Raw genomic sequence first — 19274 nt, forward strand, 5'->3', positions numbered from 1 at the left:
ATCAACAAATGAATGAATAAAGAAAATGTCATATATATACGTAATGGAATTCTATTCAGTCATAAAAAGAAAGAAAACATGTCATTTGTGGCAACGTGGATGGAATTGGAGAGAATTATCTTAAGTGAAATAATCCAAACACAAAGAAATAAATATTGCGTGTTCTCACTTGTATGTGGGAACTAAAATATTTGATCACATGGAGGTCAAGAGGGGAAAAATAAATAACAGAGACTGGGAAGGGTGAGTGTGGGAGAAAAGAGAGGGAGAGGAGGACTGGGTTAAAGGGTACAAACATCTGGTAAGACAGAAGGAATTAATTCCATACTTGATAGTGGAGTAGGGGGACTGTTGCTTAACAAAAATCGATTTTACTTGGGTGATGGCTGTCCTCAATACCTTGACTTGACCGCTATGCATTATATACATGTACCAAAATTTCTTATGTACCCCATAAGTTTATAGAAATAAAAAACAGCAAAAAATTGTATAAATAATGTTCAGTTATCTATTTTTATTTAATGTAGAAGCAATCATCTAGGTAAAAGACCAGTGGGAACAACCCTAATATAGCTAGTTATAGCACACCTACTATGATACAGAAACCTGGCTAAGGGTCGGTCAGGCAAAATCTCACCTCATCCTACCAATGACCCTATAAGGTCGGTATTATTATTATCCCTATATTTTAAATATGTAAAAGTAGTAGTAGCCTGACCAATGTAATGCCAAATGGCAGAATTGGGACTTAGGCCTGATGTACCTGACTCAAGAAGTAGCAATTTAATCTGTATCTCCACGTCTGTATATGGACCAAGGAGAAGTAAATTTTGTGTTTGTGAGTACCTTTAATTCTTTCTGTCCATCCGAAATATTCTAACCCCAAACCCCATGCCATGAGTGGCTTTTTAGGGAAAGAATTAAGACCATGTTGTAAAATCTTGTAAGTTGCAGTTTGCAGAATTAGTATTGGACCAACAATGTCCTCCCACTCAAGTGGCATAATGGTAGAAAACACTGTTACTAGTTAGAAATAGAATCTTAGGGGAGAAACTGATAGTCTAAACTACAGAACCCAGATTAAAATAGAAAAATTCTGTACTCTTCCTTAAAATAATTTGACTAAATTTTTAAAAAATTATTTCTGCAAATAAACAGTATTATAAAGTGGTATATTTAAACAAATAAATATCTAGCTACAATGTAATTCTTTTTAATCTAATCTTGAACCAGTGGTTCTGGCTCCATCTTATCTTGTCATAATCTTTGTAACTCATCTTGAATGCTTTTTTGGAGTTACACCTGTTCCTTGGTTTATATATGCTCCAGGGATTTCTTGTCAGCTGGCCGTAAGACATGATTTGGCAATTTGTCATTCCATTGACTGGATTCATTTAGCTGTGTAAAATTGACACTTATGGATACTTTAGTTTCAGGAATCCTTCTTATAACAGTGGGCTTTCACAATCTCCTTCCTCTGCCATGCAGAAATAATCCTCCACAAGCCAAGCACAAAAGAAAAATCAGGTTGGTGGAGAACAAGTAAAGAAAAGGAGGAGAAGGTAAGTGAGAGGGAGAAGGAGGAAAGGGAGGGCCTGAGAAAAGCAAAGGTGAGAAAAGTCTCTGCTGCCGTAGAGCCTGGAGCAGCACGACTGGCTTGGCCTTCTCCAAGTATTTAAGTTTGGAAAGAACACTGCTCACTTTTCAAAAATGTAAGTGCACCCATCTTCAGGGGGAGCAGAGGGGAATCAATTAGTCACTGTGAAAAAAGAGCACAATAGCTCTAAATTATTTTCATCAAATGAAAACGGGGGAAAGTGGTGAATGCAATTTGCCAAGAGGTGTCACTAAAAGCATCTGTGTAGGGTGTAAGTGTTTTGATGCTAAATAACTGAAGTTGTGTAAGAAATAAGCAGAAGAAAAATTAGTTGCTTGTCTCAACTTTTTATAACTCCAGTTCATCCTGATCCGCCATGAAAGCTATCAGCCGAAAATATGTCCACCCCATGTCCTTCACTGTCTTGCGGAAATCTTCACAGTTGATATGAATAAGTAATGAAGCAAATTGTAATGGATTTAGACTATCTTCTGAAATATTTAGGTCTTGGAAATTTGGAGTAGGCATCTGAGGGTGCAGGACTAAGTTGAAAGTAGATTCATTTTTAGAAAATCTTGGGCATGCATAAAATATGTGAGGCTGAGTGAGGACACAAATATTGATATCACTTATCGTTTGGATTAAAACAAGATGTTGCCTTTCAGGGCCGTTTTCTATCTCATGCTAGAAAGTGGGACAGAGCCAGGCTCAGAGCTCAACCTGAGACATAATTATGTCAATCTTCACATTTTTACCATATTGTTACCTAAAAATTCATGCATTCTATATGTAAACATTATGAACAATTTGGTCTATTTTTGGGAAGAAATGTGAATTTGAATGTCTAATAAAATGTAAATAAAAATAAGATTTCAGAGCATAAAAGCATCAACATAAATCATAAAGACCAATGCCATACATGCCGTAGACAAAATTTTGAGTACCTTATAGACTTTTTTATTTTATTTAGTTTTTTTGAGACGGATTCATGCTCTGTCGCCCAGGCTGGAATGTAGTGGTGGCATCTTGGCTCACTGCAACCTGCGCCTCCCAGGTTCAAGTTATTCTCCTGCCTCAGCCTCCTGAGTAGCTGGGATTACAGGCACCCACCACCACGCCTGGCTAATTTTTGTATTTTTAGTAGAGATGGAGTTTCACCATAGACTTTTATTGAGCTTCTTACATTCAATACATGTTTTGAATGCAGTAAAGGCTTGTTACTACACTCATAGCATGTAGTAACAATTTTACATAGATTTTGCAATCTGAAAAATGATCATTGTACAGGTACATAACATAGATTTCTCTAAAAGATGTAAATAGGCCTTTGATAGAATGACCAAATTAAGAATATAATTTTCAGAATGTAACTGTATTGTTTGGAACTTGGACCAAATGTTTCCACAGGAAAAAATATTTAGTATAAATTGAAATTGTGCAGAAAATGCATCTGACAACATTTTTAACCTTTATATTGTTTGCCTGTAATCTTTTTCTTTTCTAGTATCATGGCAATATTACAAAATGTAATAATGTTATTGAGATCAACATTTAAATTGCTGATCTTATTAACTGTTATTTAGAATTTTATTTTTGAAACGCAGTACTGTTTTTTTAAAAGATTTCATCCAAATTTTTGTTCCATCCTAATACTGTTTATCTACAAAAAGCAGCTTTACTACATAAACATGCTTCATTTTCTTATTTTTTAATGATATTCAGCTTTTTCAATTTGACTACCAAGACTTTAGATTTCCTAGTACTTTATATCATACAGGTAAGGTAATACCTACTACAATGTAATTAAAAGAGCATGTATGTAAATGTGAAGATTAGAATATGGGTAATGAGTGATGTCTTTCTCTTCAAATCAAAGGAAGAAGAAATATTTTGGACATACAACATATCAACTCACAGCCAATGGGTGAAAGCAGATGTGTTAATACCAGAAGATCTGAAGACATTTAAGGTATGAAAGAAAAAAAAAGTATTTTTTTTTATCATGGTTTAAGTTTTAGCTTTGCAGCAATAAATTGATCATGCACTGCTAAAGTTAAATTAGTGTTTAAGTTAGGGATGCGTGCTTGTATATTTGGGGAGAGTGATTGCTTACTTTTTAAATTGTACCTTTTCCTTCTGAGACCAAATTTCCCATGGCGGGGGAAATAGAGTGTATCCACTCTTGTTCACAGCTTCCTCATTCTCCACAGCCTTCCTTTCTTGCTCCCCAGCACCATGCTTTGCCCCAGGGAAACAAATTGCATTATGAAGTAGGTAAATAGTAAACTGGTATTGAAACTTAGTATAGGCAAATGTTTTGAATGCAATAATTCATATCTTTATAACACATGGAAAGCTCTATGTACACCAAGAAACATATGAAACATACATAGGCTCAATAGGAATGCTGTCTCTTAAAAAATTAAATTGATATTTTGTGTTGTATTAGGTTGGTGCAAATGTAATTGCAGCTTTTGCCATTGTGGCTTTTGCCATTGCTTTTAATGGCCAAAACCTCAATTATTTTTGCACCAACATGATATACGGAATGCGTAAGTTTATTTATGCTGGAGTGTGAGTATAAAATGATGATACTGATTATATGTGTGGGTTATGAAGCCAATTTCATTTCTTTATAGTGATATTCCATTTATACATCCTATCACAGCCTATTGAGTTAACATTTTGACACTATTTAATTTTCATAGGCTGATATCTGTTTTTATAACTTCTCAGGTACTGAACAAGTTTCTTTTTTTATAAACTGAAGATTAAATTTTGTTTTAACTCAAAGATAAAACAAAGTAAAATGTAAAGAAAATGAATTTGAGAGTTATTCCAGGTTCTTAAGTGGATATGTAATGTAATTAGCTGTTCAATAATTATAGGCCTTTGAGATCTAAGTTTAAAACCATCAAGTTTTGAACCTCAAATTGATATCATTTCTGCATTTCTGATCTCTTGCTGCTATGAAAATATACAGCTATACATTAATAATTTTTACATGTATGATATTCATTATGGGAAAAGTATGTAGCAGCATACCAAGTTTTCTTATTGTTGGATATGATTTAAATTTAATATTATTTTCTAAACCAAATTATTAGACATATTTGCAAACTGAAAATCTGACCTTAAGTAATTATTAATGAACAAACAAGTATATATCCCTCGTATTTTGTTTGTTTGAAATGGAGTCTTGCTCTGTCGCCCAGGCTGGAGTGCAGTGCTGGGATTTTGTCTGACTGCAGCTTCCACCTCCTGGGCTCAAGCAATTCTCTCGCGTTAGCCTCCCAAGCAGCTGGGACTACAGGCATGTGCCACCATGCCCAGCTAATTTTTTGTATTTTTAGTAGAGATGGGTTTTATCATATTGGCCAGGCTGGTCTCGAACTCCTGACCTCAAGTGATCCACCTCCTTGGCCTCACAAAGTGCTGGGATTACAGGTGTGAGTCACTGCACCTGACCTCCCTCGTGTTTTGAAAAGAAAATCTATTCAGAAACTTTAAGCTGGATGAAACTGAAGGAAGTCAATTTTAATTCTTAGTATCTGGCTGGAATTTTAACCACATTTAGTGCTGTTTAATAGAACTTTCTGCCTAATGGAAATGCTTTATATCTGATGTCCAGTATGGTAGCCACTCATCACATGAGGCTATTGAACAATTGAAATTTGGCTACCATGACTGAGGGAACTAAATTTTATTTTATTTTCATTAATTTGAATTGAAATAGTCCTCTGTAGCTCATGGCTAATGTTCTGGACAGCAAATAATTAGTTATCTGTGATACAGTCAGCTATTTATACTTCTGCACTTTTGGTGTTAAGTAATAATTGCTCTTGGTAGAAACTCAAGGAATGCTAATACTTTGACATTATCTTACACTTGACCAGCAATGTGTGGTTGTTTCATTTGCTAATATTGCTTATCTCCAGAAAAGCTAGCAATTCAATTGGTGACAACAAAACTTATTTACTTTAATTGACACTTCTTTTCTCATTAAAGAAGTTACTCTTTTATGTAAGTTGAATAGAGTTTTATGTTTATTCCCTTACATTTTTTTATTCCTATATTGTGTCTGTTTCCGTTTGCCTGATATTTTTCTTCATGTATTCAAATACTAATTTCACTAGTTAAAAAATAAGTCAGATGCAGTTACAGCTCTTGTTCTATAAGTAATGACAATACTTCTTATTTTCCTTGAAAATGAAAGAAAGAGAGCTGTAAAGATGATGGCCAAGTAACAAGTTTGCAGTCAGGGACATTTTTGATAGTTAAGTGGGATGCTTGTGTTTTGCCTGATCCTGGGAGGTTTCTCTGAGCCTTTAGTGGAGCAAATGTTTCCATCAGTTTTTTTTTTTTAATACTTTAAGTTTTAGGGCACATGTGCACAACGTGCAGGTTTGTTACATCAGTCGTATGAGCATGGGTTGAGCTTATCAAACAGGAACTTTGTTATGTATTGCCTTGGTTGCTTTAAACACTTTTTCTCAATAACTACTTTGTCTTTATCAACCTTCTTTAGTTTTTTGTCTTATTAAGGAGATTGCAAACTCATAAATTTATCTTTTTCTTCCTAAAGATTATTTTTGAAGGGACTCTTTAGAGCCAGAGAAGTTTTATTGCCCTTGATCACCTCTGGGTCTATGCCTGTGGACAGACCCAATCCAGAAAGCTTTGCTCTGCAGACGAATTCCCTTGCACTAGTGGCCAGTGCATCGCCAAAGAATCTGTCTGTGACTCTCGGCAGGACTGCTCCGATGAGAGTGATGAAGACCCAGCAACTTGCTGTAAGTGAGTGAATGGCTTACTAGTTTACATGCTCTAATTCAAGACTGTTAGTTGGATTTAAAACAGTCTTTGTTTCTATCAAGGCAAAGGTAAGTCATATGTATGAAATGTGATAAATATGCATTATTGCTCTGAAACTATTAGTACTATGCCTTCAGGGATCTCTATTTTAACTTAATGTTTTGGTGCTTGTTGCAAAGTCTGCAACATCTCTCAATTTATTCTACAAATGAATAGTTGTGATTATTGTTGGCTGGGTGTGCGAATGTGTGTGCTTTGATTAAAGAGAAGATGGGTGGTAGAAGGAAACTTTTTGTACCTTTGCCTTGGAGGCATATAGTATGGGTTGCTAACTTTTATTGTGTATGCTTTTTTCCTCTCTAGTCAATCATCTTGGAAGCTGTAGCTGGGAGGGATGAGTAGGAGGAGGGTGGCCCTTCCTCCAGGGCAGCTACCATGATTGTAGAAATCACTTCAGCCATCATGGCTGCCCTGGAGGAAGGGCCGCTCTCCTCTTACTTGCCTAGAAAACACTTCAGCCAACCGGGTGCAATGGCTCACACCTGTAATCGCAGCACTCTGGGAGGCCGAGGCAGGCAGATCACGAGGTCAGGAGTTCAAGACCAGCCTGGCCAACATAGTGAAACCCCCGTCTCTACTAAAAATACAAAAAATTAGCCAGGCGTGGTGGTGGGCACCTGTAATCACAGCTACTTGGGAGGCTGAGGTAGGAGAACTGCCTGAACATGGGAGGTGGAGGTTGCCGTGAGCTGAGATCACGCCATTGCACTCCAGCCCAGGCGACAGTGTGAGACTCCGTCTGAAAAAAAAAAAAAAAAAAAAAAAAAAGAAATCACTTCAGCCATGACTGGCGTTTGGGAGGGCCAAAGTGCCCCAACACCTTTCTTTCAGGCCTCTTCTGAAGAGTCTTTGATAGAAGTGATGACAAGAGATCCCATTGCTATTCAAGCATAGTCATAGTTCAACAAAAATATAATTTAATATACAATCCACAGGATGATTCTCATATGAGGTAACTTAGCAACTGAGATCCCTGTGTCTCTTTAGAAAACATGAATTCCAAGGATATGAATCCAATTTCTGTATCACAAACAGGTGGTTTTTAAAAGATATTAAAAATTTGACGTTTATTTTACTGCAGTGTCTTATTTTAGTGAGATGTTTTGTTGAGCAGAGGTGAAAATATTGTAATAAGATAAATGCCACCTTTTAAGTGAAAAGCTCTGTATAATTGGTCTCTCTTGGGAAGCTTGGATTTTATTAAGAGCAATGTGGAGGGACACAGGAGAGAGGAGATGAGAAAGTAAGGCTAAAATCCCCTTCTGCCATGTTCATCAACAGCAATCCAGTTAATACTTCAGACTCCTAGCTTTAAACCAAGTAATCGGCTAACCAGTGTGAGCTCAACGGAGCTTTTGGGCTGCTCTCTTCTTTTGTTCAAAACAAGTGATGTAAGAGCAATTTATTTACTCCAATGTATGTGAAGTTTCTTTCTATGTTTTATTTAAATTTTTTGCAGACAATTTGCTTCATTTCTGTTGGGGAAATATTTCTTTCTAACAGTTTCTATAATTCTTAATGTCAATAACTGAAGGAAAATATATTTCCTTTCTTTCCACATATATAATTTTTTTTTTTTTTTGAGACAGAGTCTTGCTCTGTCACCCAGGCTGGAGTGCAATGGCATGATCTCGGCTCACTACAACCTCCACTTCCCGGGTTCAAGTGATTCTCCTGTCTCGGCCTCCAGAGTAGCTGGGATTACAAGCATGTGCCACCACACCCAGATAATTTTTGTATTTTTAGTAGTGACAGGTTTCATCATGTTGGCCAGGCTGGTCTTGAACTCCTGATCTCAGGTGATCCACCGGCCTCAGCCTCCCAAAGTGCTGGGATTACAGGCATGAGCCACTGCACCTGGGCACTTGTATATTTGGAAGCTTAGCTTTTTCCCCTCCATTATTTTCCCCGTAGTAAATCATACTTTATGTTCACCTTTAAAAAATTGTTTAGCATTTGATTTTCGACATATTTTCTCATTTATTGAAGTTTCATTGATTATGTATATGACATTTTTCCAGTTCAGTAGCTCTTGATGCCATATTCTGCTATTTTCTTTGGGTGAATGCAGGAATGGGTAATTGTGTTGCTCAACAAAAACAGTGTTACTTATTAGTCTTTTAAGTTTTTAAATAGTGTAACCTCATTTGTCCAAAGAAAACCTGTCATGTTTGCATGATTGAGATTGACTTGATATAGGGAATATGTCATAAAAATGTAGTCATATTGCATACAGTATATATGTGTATTCATGTATTTTGATACCAAAATGAGTGTTTCATGTAAATATATATACAATTATTTATGCTGTGAAATTATATAGATTTGGATTATTAGAATTGATATAAATTTACACTATTTGCTGCACTAAAGTATTTAATATATTTTTGCATATAGACACGTGCATATGTATATTTTTACAAAATAAAAGAGGCTTTCCTTTGAAATTTAAAACCATATTGAAACATTTTACACATATGAAAACATTTGTGTTTTACAAATTTGAATTTGTAATATCAAGTATTTTTCATAAATGATTCTTCCATGTTCATGAAGCACAAGAAAAATATCTTTATATATATTTTTTATTGCACTTTAGAATGAATCTCTAGGAGGGTATAGCTTGTGCAGGCAGTTTGAATAGCACCAGGAATACTTACCAAATTCTGGAGAATGAGTAAATGTGAACTCGTGAGGATTGTCATTTGGTATTCCACAGCCAGTGTGCTTTTCCCCAAAGGCAGACTCACTCAGGTCTTCTCTCATTATCAAGTTGCTCTTACTTTTAGGTATTATTTTAATATATGGCATAACATAGCCTCCAGACCGGTGGCTTTTCAAAATCAGTTAATAAAAATGGCCTGTGGGTTTTGCTGCAACAGCAGACTCCATGGACCAGAGCATCAGCATTACCTGGGAACTTAGTGGAAATGCAGAACCTCAGGCCCTGGCCCAGCCTTACGGAACCAAAAGCTACATGGAACAAGGTCCCAGGTGATTTGTCTGCATATGAAACTTTGAGAACCACTGTACCAAAGAGGCTTCAGGAAGGAAGACAGCTAGGGGAAGAAACAGATGGCATCTAAAAAAATTGAGAAAAACTAAAGGCAAACAAGTCAGAGTTGTCTCAGGGTAGAAGCAAAAACTCTCTTTACTTTGCTAGTCCTTAAGAGCATCAATATTAATAAAATATTTATAATGTGTATTTGTAATGTATATTAACACAATATTTTTAATATAATCCTGTTAGAATCTAATATATTCTCATTAAATGAAATATTCCCCATTCATTTCCCATACATAGCTTTCTTTCTTATTTCACAGAGAGCTGATTAACTTCTGGAGGATTCATAAAATATTTTACTTTTCATGATCCAGAATTTTTCCCAGCTGCACAATGAAATTCTTTCTTGTCTGCTCATATGCTGTAGTGGTTAAATATGCAAGAGAAAGCTTTGTCATGATCTTAAAATATTACTTTAACTGATGAACTCTGAGTAAAATTTCTCTAAAACCAAACAATAGATTTTTGATGTTTATTAACATAATCCTGTATTAAATGAGGGCAGTTAAGATTAAAATATATCTGCACCCTCATGTTCATTGCAGCATTATTCAAAATATCCAGCCAAAACAACTGAAGTCTCTGAGAATGGATCAAACAAGTGGGGGGTGTGTGTGTGTGTGTGTGTGTATGTGTGTGTGTGTGTGTGTGTATAAAATGTATATGTGTTCACAATGAAATATTATTCAGCAATAATGAAGAAAAAACTTGCTATTTGTGACAATGATGAGCCTGGAGGGGATTATGCAAAATGAAATAACCCAGACAGAGAAAGACAAATACAGCACGATCTCACTTATACATGGAACCTAAAAAAGTTGAATTTGTAGAAACAGAGAGTAGAATGGCAGTTGTCCAGGGCTGAGGCCTGGCCGAAATGGGGAGGTGTTGGTCAAAAGATACAAATTTTCACTTACAAGATAAATAAGTTCTGGGAGTCTAGTGTACAGCCTGGTGACTATAGTTAATAACACTGTATTGTATACTTGAAATTTGCTGAGAGTAGATCTGAAATGTTCTGATCACACACACAAAAGGTAACTATATGATGAAATGATGCTAATTAGCTTTACTGTGGTAATCCTTTCTCTATGTATATGTATATCAAAACATTACATTGCATACCTTAGTTACAATTTTGTTTGTCACTTATACATCAATAAAGCTTAAAAAATTAATACATATATATGCAATATGTTTTAAAAATCTCTATCAAAATAATTAAAATACAACATGCCAAACATGTCCAAAGATACACATTGGATCCCTGAACAGTTTATACATGAAATAGATCTAATTTTCAGACACATGCTACAACATGGATGAACCTTGAAATAAGCCAGAGACAAAAGGACACGTATTGTTTGGTCCCAGTTATATGAAGTACCTAAAGTAGGCAAACTCATAGAGACAGATAGTAAAATGGTGGTTGCCAGGGTTTGAGGGGAGGGGATATGGAAAGTATTGCTTAATGGGGGTGGAGATTCAGTTTGGGAATGAAAAAGTTCTGGAGATGGATGGTGGTAATGGTTGTACAACAATGGGAATGTACCTAATACCATAGAAGCTTACATTAAAAATTGTTAAAATGTTACATTTATGTCATGTATATTTTACCACAATAAAATACACATTTGTATTTATATATAAAATTTCAATAACTCATATAGGAAAAAAAATATATATATAGAATCTACTTCACTGTGTTCCAAAAAAGTTGGCATGATAGATATATCTTCAAATCAAAATAGTTCAGGAAATTCCATGAAAAAGGGGTTTTTTAAATTATAGGACTTTAAAAACAATTTTAAATGCTAATATGAATTGTGTACCTTCACAGGGGACATTGGTATAATAGTCAAATGAAAGAAATTTAAACCAAGGATCTTGTATGATGCATTAATTTTTACTGTGATACTGTCTCCAGATGTCTTTCATGTAAAAAAAAATGTTGGGCCGGGTGCGGTGGCTCACGCCTGTAATCCCAGCATTTTGGGAGGCTGAGGCGGGTGGAACATGAGGTCAGGAGATCGAGACCATCCTTGCTAACACAGTGAAACCCCATCTCTACTAAAAATATAAAAAATTAGCCGGGCATTGTGGTGGGCGCCTGTAGTCCCAGCTACTCGGGAGGCTGAGGCAGGAGAATGGCGTGAACCCGGGAGGTGGAGCTTGCAGTGAGCCAAGATTGCACCACTGCACTCCAGCCTGGGCCTCAGAGCGAGACTCTGCCTTAAAAAAAAAAAAAAAAAAAGACAAAAGATAACACCAGCTCAGTTCCGAATATCTAATTTACCTGCAATTCCAAAATGGCTAGGTATTTTTTTTTTTGAGAAAGTGTTAGGATAGAATAATAAAATGCATACTGAGATGCTGACCTCAAGTTATTTGTGTGTCCAGAATTAATTTAAACTTCCCCCTTCCCAGTGGATTTTTTTCATTTAAACTACCATCTCAGCAGGTTTATACTGGGCAAGCAAATTAGTTACTCCCTGAAAAGCTTTGGAGTTCCACCTTGCATCATTAAATAAAATGGAGATGGCCAACCAGAATGAAATGTACCAGACTTACAGATGGAAGCATGTGGAAGGGTCATGCCTCACACAGCACCTGAGATATTGTGTGTGACTAGATAAAGGAAAGCTATTCCGATCATTAGAGAATATTCACTACCAAGCAGAATAATTTTGCAGGCCTCCTAAGATGATTAGCTAGCGTAGAGCAGTGTTTGCCTGCATGCTCTTCATTTCTCCTCACCTGTTTTCTCTTCTACGTGTAACAGCAAAGCATCTCGCCTGTGACTTTGAGTCGGGTTTCTGCGGTTGGGAGCCATTTCTCACAGAAGATTCACACTGGAAGCTGATGAAAGGATTGAATAATGGAGAGCACCACTTTCCTGCAGCTGATCACACAGCAAACATAAATCATGGTAGGACATTATCCTCTTTAAAAAAAAATAGTTTTCTTTCTTGCATGTTGTGGAATGATGATACTGTGTATTTTCATTTCTATTCTGTAGACGGTATACATGGAACTCTGGTTTGTCTTGCTTTAAAACCTCCTGACCAAGTTAATAATTGGCGGGTAATTGAGTTCCCTGAAAGGAGCATTGTTTTAATCACCAACATGTTTGTTGTTGCAATTTTTATAAGTTGGGTTAAAGGCATAAAGAGGTGGAAAAGTTTTCTGATCATTTTCTCAAGTTGCCCAGAATCAAGTACAGTAGGCTTGCCTTCTTTTTAGATCAATCCAATTTTTTCAAAACAGGAAGAAAAATAGTCTAATCTTGTTTCTGGGAACTGAGAACAGAGATTTAGCACTATCTGTGAAATAAATTTACAAATACTTGAATGCAATTTAATCAGTCTTCGGGCTTCTTTATAATAAACAGTCTTATTCTTCCACATATATATTTTTAACCATCATTCCAGTGTTTACATATCATCTTAAAATAGAGGAACCATAACTACCTGTGGTATTCCAATAAGTGTCTGTGAAACTCCAATAAAACAGAAAGGGTTTGTTCTCTTTTCTCTTTTGTTTTGTTCACATTTATCATCGGATGTCATTCCCCATATATGTTAGCATCGTGTTAACTTTACTTTTTAAATGTATATGTTTTAAGTAAAGAGTGTCTCGCCATGTTGCCCAGGTTGATCTCAAACTCCTGGCCTCAAGCAATCCTCTCACCTCAGCCTCCCAAAAGTGCTGGGATTACAAGAGGGAGCCACCACACCTGGCAAACCTTACAATAGCACAACTGTACTTGTACTATAGATCATCTTTCAACCTCATTGAACATTATCCTATTTGTTTCTTCTTTCAGACTTCCAAAGAATTATACCAAAAATAAGTATTGATCGTATTTTTAATTACAGCCATTGGAAATTGGGGTTGGTGGTAGTGGGTGAGGGTGCTAGGGGATGGGGTGGGAAAATTCAACCATCCATCTGTTGGCTACAGCCATAAACCTAGTTAATTGTTTAACAGTGTGGTAAGTTCTTAATTTTTGCTGTTGTGCCATGACTCATTTCTTTAACATTTTGTAGCAGACAAAGTTAAGTTTAAAGTTTAAAATAGAAAGGGGACTATAAATCATTGGAACTATGTATTAACAACACATTTTCTCTAAACTCATATAATATTTTACTTCTTTTTCTCTGTTCAAGCCAATTATTAAATACATAGCATAGACGATACCTGGATGCACAAAGATGGATGCCACGATCCCTGCCTTTGAGGTGGTCTCAGTCTGGTAGCTTAAGTAGATAAGCAAGGAATTGCAATCGGTTATGAAGGATGCTTTAAGAGGGATGGAAGGTGATTCAGATGGATTCGAGATGCCTTGTTGAAGGAGATGACTCCTGAACTGAGCACTGAAGGGAAATGAAAAGTAGTCAGGAAGCCAGAAGTAAGGAATTACTGAGAGAAGACGGAACCAAAGAGAGGTGGGAGGGATCATGTCCTAATTGGAGGGAAGAATCCCCAAAGAGGGCAGAAAGATGGGAGTAGTTAGGGATGAAAGGCGTGTGTGATTGGACAGGGAGAAGAGAACTGATGAAACAGGAGAGGAAGGAAGGGGACTCTAGAGAGTTCTGAGGAATTGGAAATGTGTCTGCAGGATGATGGTGACCCAGGTAGTCATGTTAAAGCATGTGACCAATCAAATTTGCTCTAAAGGGCTGTTCTGTCCGAGATGAGGAGAATGGAGAGGGTGAAAGGCTGGAGTCAAAAAAACATGGATGTGCTGAAGAAATATCAGTGAGAGATGATGAAGGCCTAAGCCAAGGCAATGATTCTCAAAGGGAAACTGTGTTGGCAGTGTGTCATGGTGGTCTGATGTGAGCATATCATAACCAGTTAGCGAAGAGCACGGGCTGCCCAGGGTTCCGACACGGTGTTGACACTGCACCCATGTCTAAATATTAGGGTGCTTCAGTTTTATTAGATAGAAAATAGAGAAAAGAAAAGTAGCTTCCCTGTGGAGTTGTCATGAGGATTAAATGAAATAACACCTGTGAAGGTTTTTCCATGTAGTAAGAGCTCCATAAACATTAATAGATATTTGTTGTCCATTCTAATAAGAAGACTAGGAAAAACACCAGATAAGACAATTAGAAAATATGTTTGTAATTCACCTTTAGTCTTTTGCCATCTTATAATTACTACATAACTATGATTTGCATTAAAAAGATTCTAATAGAGCCCCTGTGTTAGATGTTGAAAGACCCATTCTTTTCCGGTGAGTTGAAGAATAGTGAAAGATAACAATATGGCTGATAAAACTAGGGGCAGCTGGTCTCACCCAGAGTGTGAGGGACAAAAACGCAGTCTTTCTCATTTTAGAAAGGGCCAATTAAAAAAAAAAAAAAATATATATATATCTGGATCACGGAGTCAACATCTCTTTACCCATGATTGCCATGATCAAACCTTAAAGAGAATCAGTAGTGGTTTTAAATTGCAAGTGAGGAGGAGAATTAAAAAAAATGAAAAAGGACCAGGAAGGGAAAGGAAAGTGAAATGGAAATTTCTGGTAGAGTCAGAGGCAGCCTAATAGTTCCGATATCTAAGAAAGTGGAGTTCTAGTTCATTTTGTTCTTACAGCCTTAAACATATAGATTGCAGCTTTTAAATCTGTCTATCTGTCTATCTATCTATCTATCTATCTATCTATCTATCTATCTATCTATCTAACTAGCTGAGACAGAGTCTCACTTAGTTGCTCAGGCTGGAGTGCAGTGGTGTGATCCATGCTCACTGCAAACTCCACCTCCCAGGTTCAAGCAATTCTCCTGCCTTTTCCTCCCAAGTAGCTGGGACTACAGGTGCACACCACCACGCCCAGCTGGTTTTTTGTTTTTGTATTTTTAGTAGAGCCAGAGGTTTCACCGTGTTGACCAGGCTGGATATGTTGATATTATGTAGTTTTTGTGTGTATGTGTGTAATTAAGCCTCGAATTTCCTTCCTGCCTTTTTTGCTTCATTTCTACCTTCCTATTCCTACTCTGTTAAATTTCCATCGAAATAGGCAACTCATGTTAATTATGTTCCACTTTTATCTATGTTCATATAGTCACACACAGATATATATATATATAGTAGATACATACATATTCAAAATTATATGTGTTTCTGTGATTGTTTGTTTTTTAAGAAATATATTATCTTGTAACTATTGTCCCTATCTTCTTACTAAAGATAGCTTATGGCAGTTGCTCCAAGTCATCAAATACTATCTATTTTTTTCATTTTTTATGATAAAGTATTGGTTAAATGTAAACTTCAACCATTTTAGTGTACAGTTCACTGAGTTCTGACATACATACACAATTGTGTAACCATCACAAAAATGAAGATATAAAACAATTCTATTCCTGCCCAACACATTGTTCTGTGCCATTATGTACTCAATAATTCTCCCACCTCCCACCACTGACACCAATGATCTGATTTCTAGCCCTAGTGTATGCCTGTTCCAGAATGTCTTGAAAATGGAATCATGTCATATGTAGCATTTTGATTCTGCCTTCTTTCAATTAGCATAAAGGACTTGAGACTCATCCATGTCGCTGGCTTCAGCCACAATTCCTTCCTTTTTCACTGCTGAATCGTTGGGTCCATTGTGTGGATGAGCCACACTTCATTTATCCACTAACCAGCTGAAGGACACTTAGATTGTTTCCAAATATTGTCAAATATGAGTAAAAACACCATTAAATTTGCATACGTGTTTTTGTCTGGACATAAGTGTTTATTTGGTTTGAGTTCTCTATCCAATGCCTATGTCTGTTTTTGTTTTTGTTTTTGTTTTTGTTTTTGCAATCTGGTTGGTGAGAGAACTCTACCATTCCTGACTTTCTGTGACCTTCGGGAAATGTTCCAGCTATTCATTTCAGGTGTTTTTACCCCCAGACTCAGGTAGTTTTCTCCAATCCATGCACATGATCAGTCCTTACATGGCAATTTAGGGGGGACTGTCTGCAGATCTCGGGAGCTTGCTGTCTTTTCAAAGCTCCAGTACCTGAAAGGGGCAGCTGGCACTCTGTCTTATGAATTCTACCCATTTGGGTCTCCCCAAAGCACCGACTCTATCTGTTTCAACTTGAGGAGACTACCACACTCCTGTGTTTCCCCTCTGCACAGGCACCTGGAAACTCTGTCTAGGCAGTAAGCTGTGGGAATTACAGGACTTAACTCATTTGTTTCCCCTCTCTCAGAGATCACTATCCTGTGATCTATCACTATCTTACATTCCCATTGTCCTATATTTGACAGTCCATGCTAAATATGCTTTTTTTCTAATATTTTTCTTTTGCTCGTTTAAGACAGAAGATAAAATCCAGTCTGTGATACTGGATTCATGTTTGTTTATTTGGCTAAATTTATTTGATTTGGATATACCATAATGTATCTAGCTATTCCCCTATCCAGTGACATCAATATCATGACGATGTTTCAAATTTATTCTTGTACACATTTCCTCCTGTAGGATACTTTCGATTTTATGCAATAGATAATAACTAGGAGTGAGACTTCTATATTTTTTAAGCAAGATATGTATTTATATTTTCAATAAACATTTATAGATTCATTTACCCTAAAACTTTAGTACTTCAATTTTTAGTGACAAAATGGGACTACTTTTTCCTATTTTCCTACCAGCAAGAGGCATTATAATTCTCTATAAAAATTTCCAATTAATGGGTGTACAACGATTTCTCATATGTAATATTTATTTGCATTTCACTGAAAAATATTTTTTTTCAAATGTTTCCAATGTCTCAATTTATTTGGATTCTTTAATTTTACTAAGTAATATTTTACAGCTTTCGGGGTAGAGATTTTGAAAATCTTTTGCTAGTATTTTCCTAGGTTTTTGTGTTACTTTTAAAGAACTTCTGATTTTGATTATTGCTGACATATAGAAATGCATTTTTATAGAAAATATTGACCTTGTATCCAGTGGCCTTGCTAATTTTATTTATCATAGCTAGGAACTTATACATATATATTTTATTTTCTAGGATCACAATTATTTTGTCTGCAAATAATGGCAATTTTATTTCCTTTTTTCTAAATATTAACAGTTCTATCTTCCTTTTGTTGTTTTATGTACTGGACAGAATTTCTAGAATGTGTTGAATAGAACTGGTGGTAGCTGCTAAACTTGTCTTATTTCTCTCTCAGAGGAAAAGTTGTCAATAGTTGAACCTTAAGTGCCATGCTTACTGAAAAATTGTATTCTTTATCAGATAAAAATGTTCCCTTCTATTCAAGAGTGTGCTTTTTAAAAAAATTAAGAAATTGAATGTATGTTGAAAGTTTTCAGTATTTTTCAGCATCTATTATGATATGATTGTCAGATTATCTTTTTTGTCTGTAAGGTAAATTGATTTTTTAAATATTAAACCCCTCTTGCACTCCTGAACCAAACCTAACTGGAGTAATTTTATTTATTATTCATTTCTTTATTCTATATGGTAATGCTTGTTTATAACTTTTGCATTTGTGAAAGTTATAGAGACTGGCCTCTAACGTTCTTCAGACATGTAAGGTGTTACTTCTAGGCCAGTGCATTAACAAGGTACCTGTTTTGCAGAAGGTGAGGTCGAGCCAGATGTGAACACTTTAACCCAGGGAGACTATTCACTCTGTCCTTTAATTTTTATATTGTGCTGGTCACATAGCCACTCTGGGGTATGTGGGTGTGTAAGAGTTTTACAATAAACAATTCTGATTACCAGAAGTAAACTCCTTGCCATGACCAGGAATAAAACTGGTAAATTCCACATTTCTCTAACTTGGCTCATTGTTTAGAGCAGGCTGATAGGAAGATAAATCAAGGGACGTGTTCCTAGAAGTCCCTGGGCTTGTGGTCAGAGTTTAGACTCTCTAAACCCCTTACCTGCACATATTAATTTTAACGCAATATTGTCAACTTTATAAATATTTGGTTAAAATTATCATAGGATAGCATTTAGCTTCCAAATCAATGGTCAGTAACTTCATATTTTAATTCTATTATCTTTCCATCTAGAAACATGTTATCTCTTTTCATCTAACCAGAGAGTTTGCAGTCTTTCACAAAGTTTTGTAATGTTCTTCATATAAATCGTGTCCCTTTTCTGTTAAATTTATTCCTACATTAAAAAAATTAATTTTGCTATCAGGAGTTGGACATTTCTTGCTGTTTATGTATCTGGAAACTTACTGCTAAGATAAGATAAGTAATTGTGTAATATATCTGTTTCCATTTAGCTTACCAAATTTTCTAAATGATACTATAATTATAAAAAATGGAATACTTTGGCTTTCTATTTTTACAATTATATTATTGGTAAAACATGGGAAATTTACTTCTCTTTTTCTATAATGTCTACTAGATATTTTATTTCCTTGACTTCTACACTCACCAGACCTTTAAGATAATATTAGTCTAAGATTATAAATATTGCCTAATATTATCTCTAATTGATAGTTGTGACAGAAATATGTCATTTCCCATTTTAATTAATATTGTTTTATCATTTGCCATTTAGAATGCTATTTATTTTGAGGTTGTTCACTAGTCTTTATTTAATTATTTCCTTTTATTTTATTAAGATTTGTGACTTGAAATTGTTCACTGGTTTTTCATAGTCTTTTCAACATTTAGATAGGATTCTATGACTTGACACTTTCATTTGTTGTTGTAACTGAATATGGAGACCGAGCTCCTAAATTAAACCAAACCTA

The 19274-nt window shown here is 35.8% G+C and overlaps 1 long non-coding RNA gene across 1 annotated transcript; it reads left to right on the forward strand.

Annotated features, from left to right (window-relative positions):
* The first annotated feature begins 2408 nt into the window (after positions 1-2408).
* On the forward strand, positions 2409-13371 carry LOC134729715 (uncharacterized). The gene is made up of 3 exons (XR_010111059.1): positions 2409-3566; positions 6183-6390; positions 12319-13371. It is a non-coding gene; the product is annotated as an uncharacterized LOC134729715 (long non-coding RNA).
* Positions 13372-19274: the final 5903 nt, after the last annotated feature.

This window comes from Pan paniscus, chromosome 22 (genome assembly GCF_029289425.2).
Source record: "Pan paniscus chromosome 22, NHGRI_mPanPan1-v2.0_pri, whole genome shotgun sequence".
Lineage (NCBI taxonomy): Eukaryota > Metazoa > Chordata > Mammalia > Primates > Hominidae > Pan > Pan paniscus.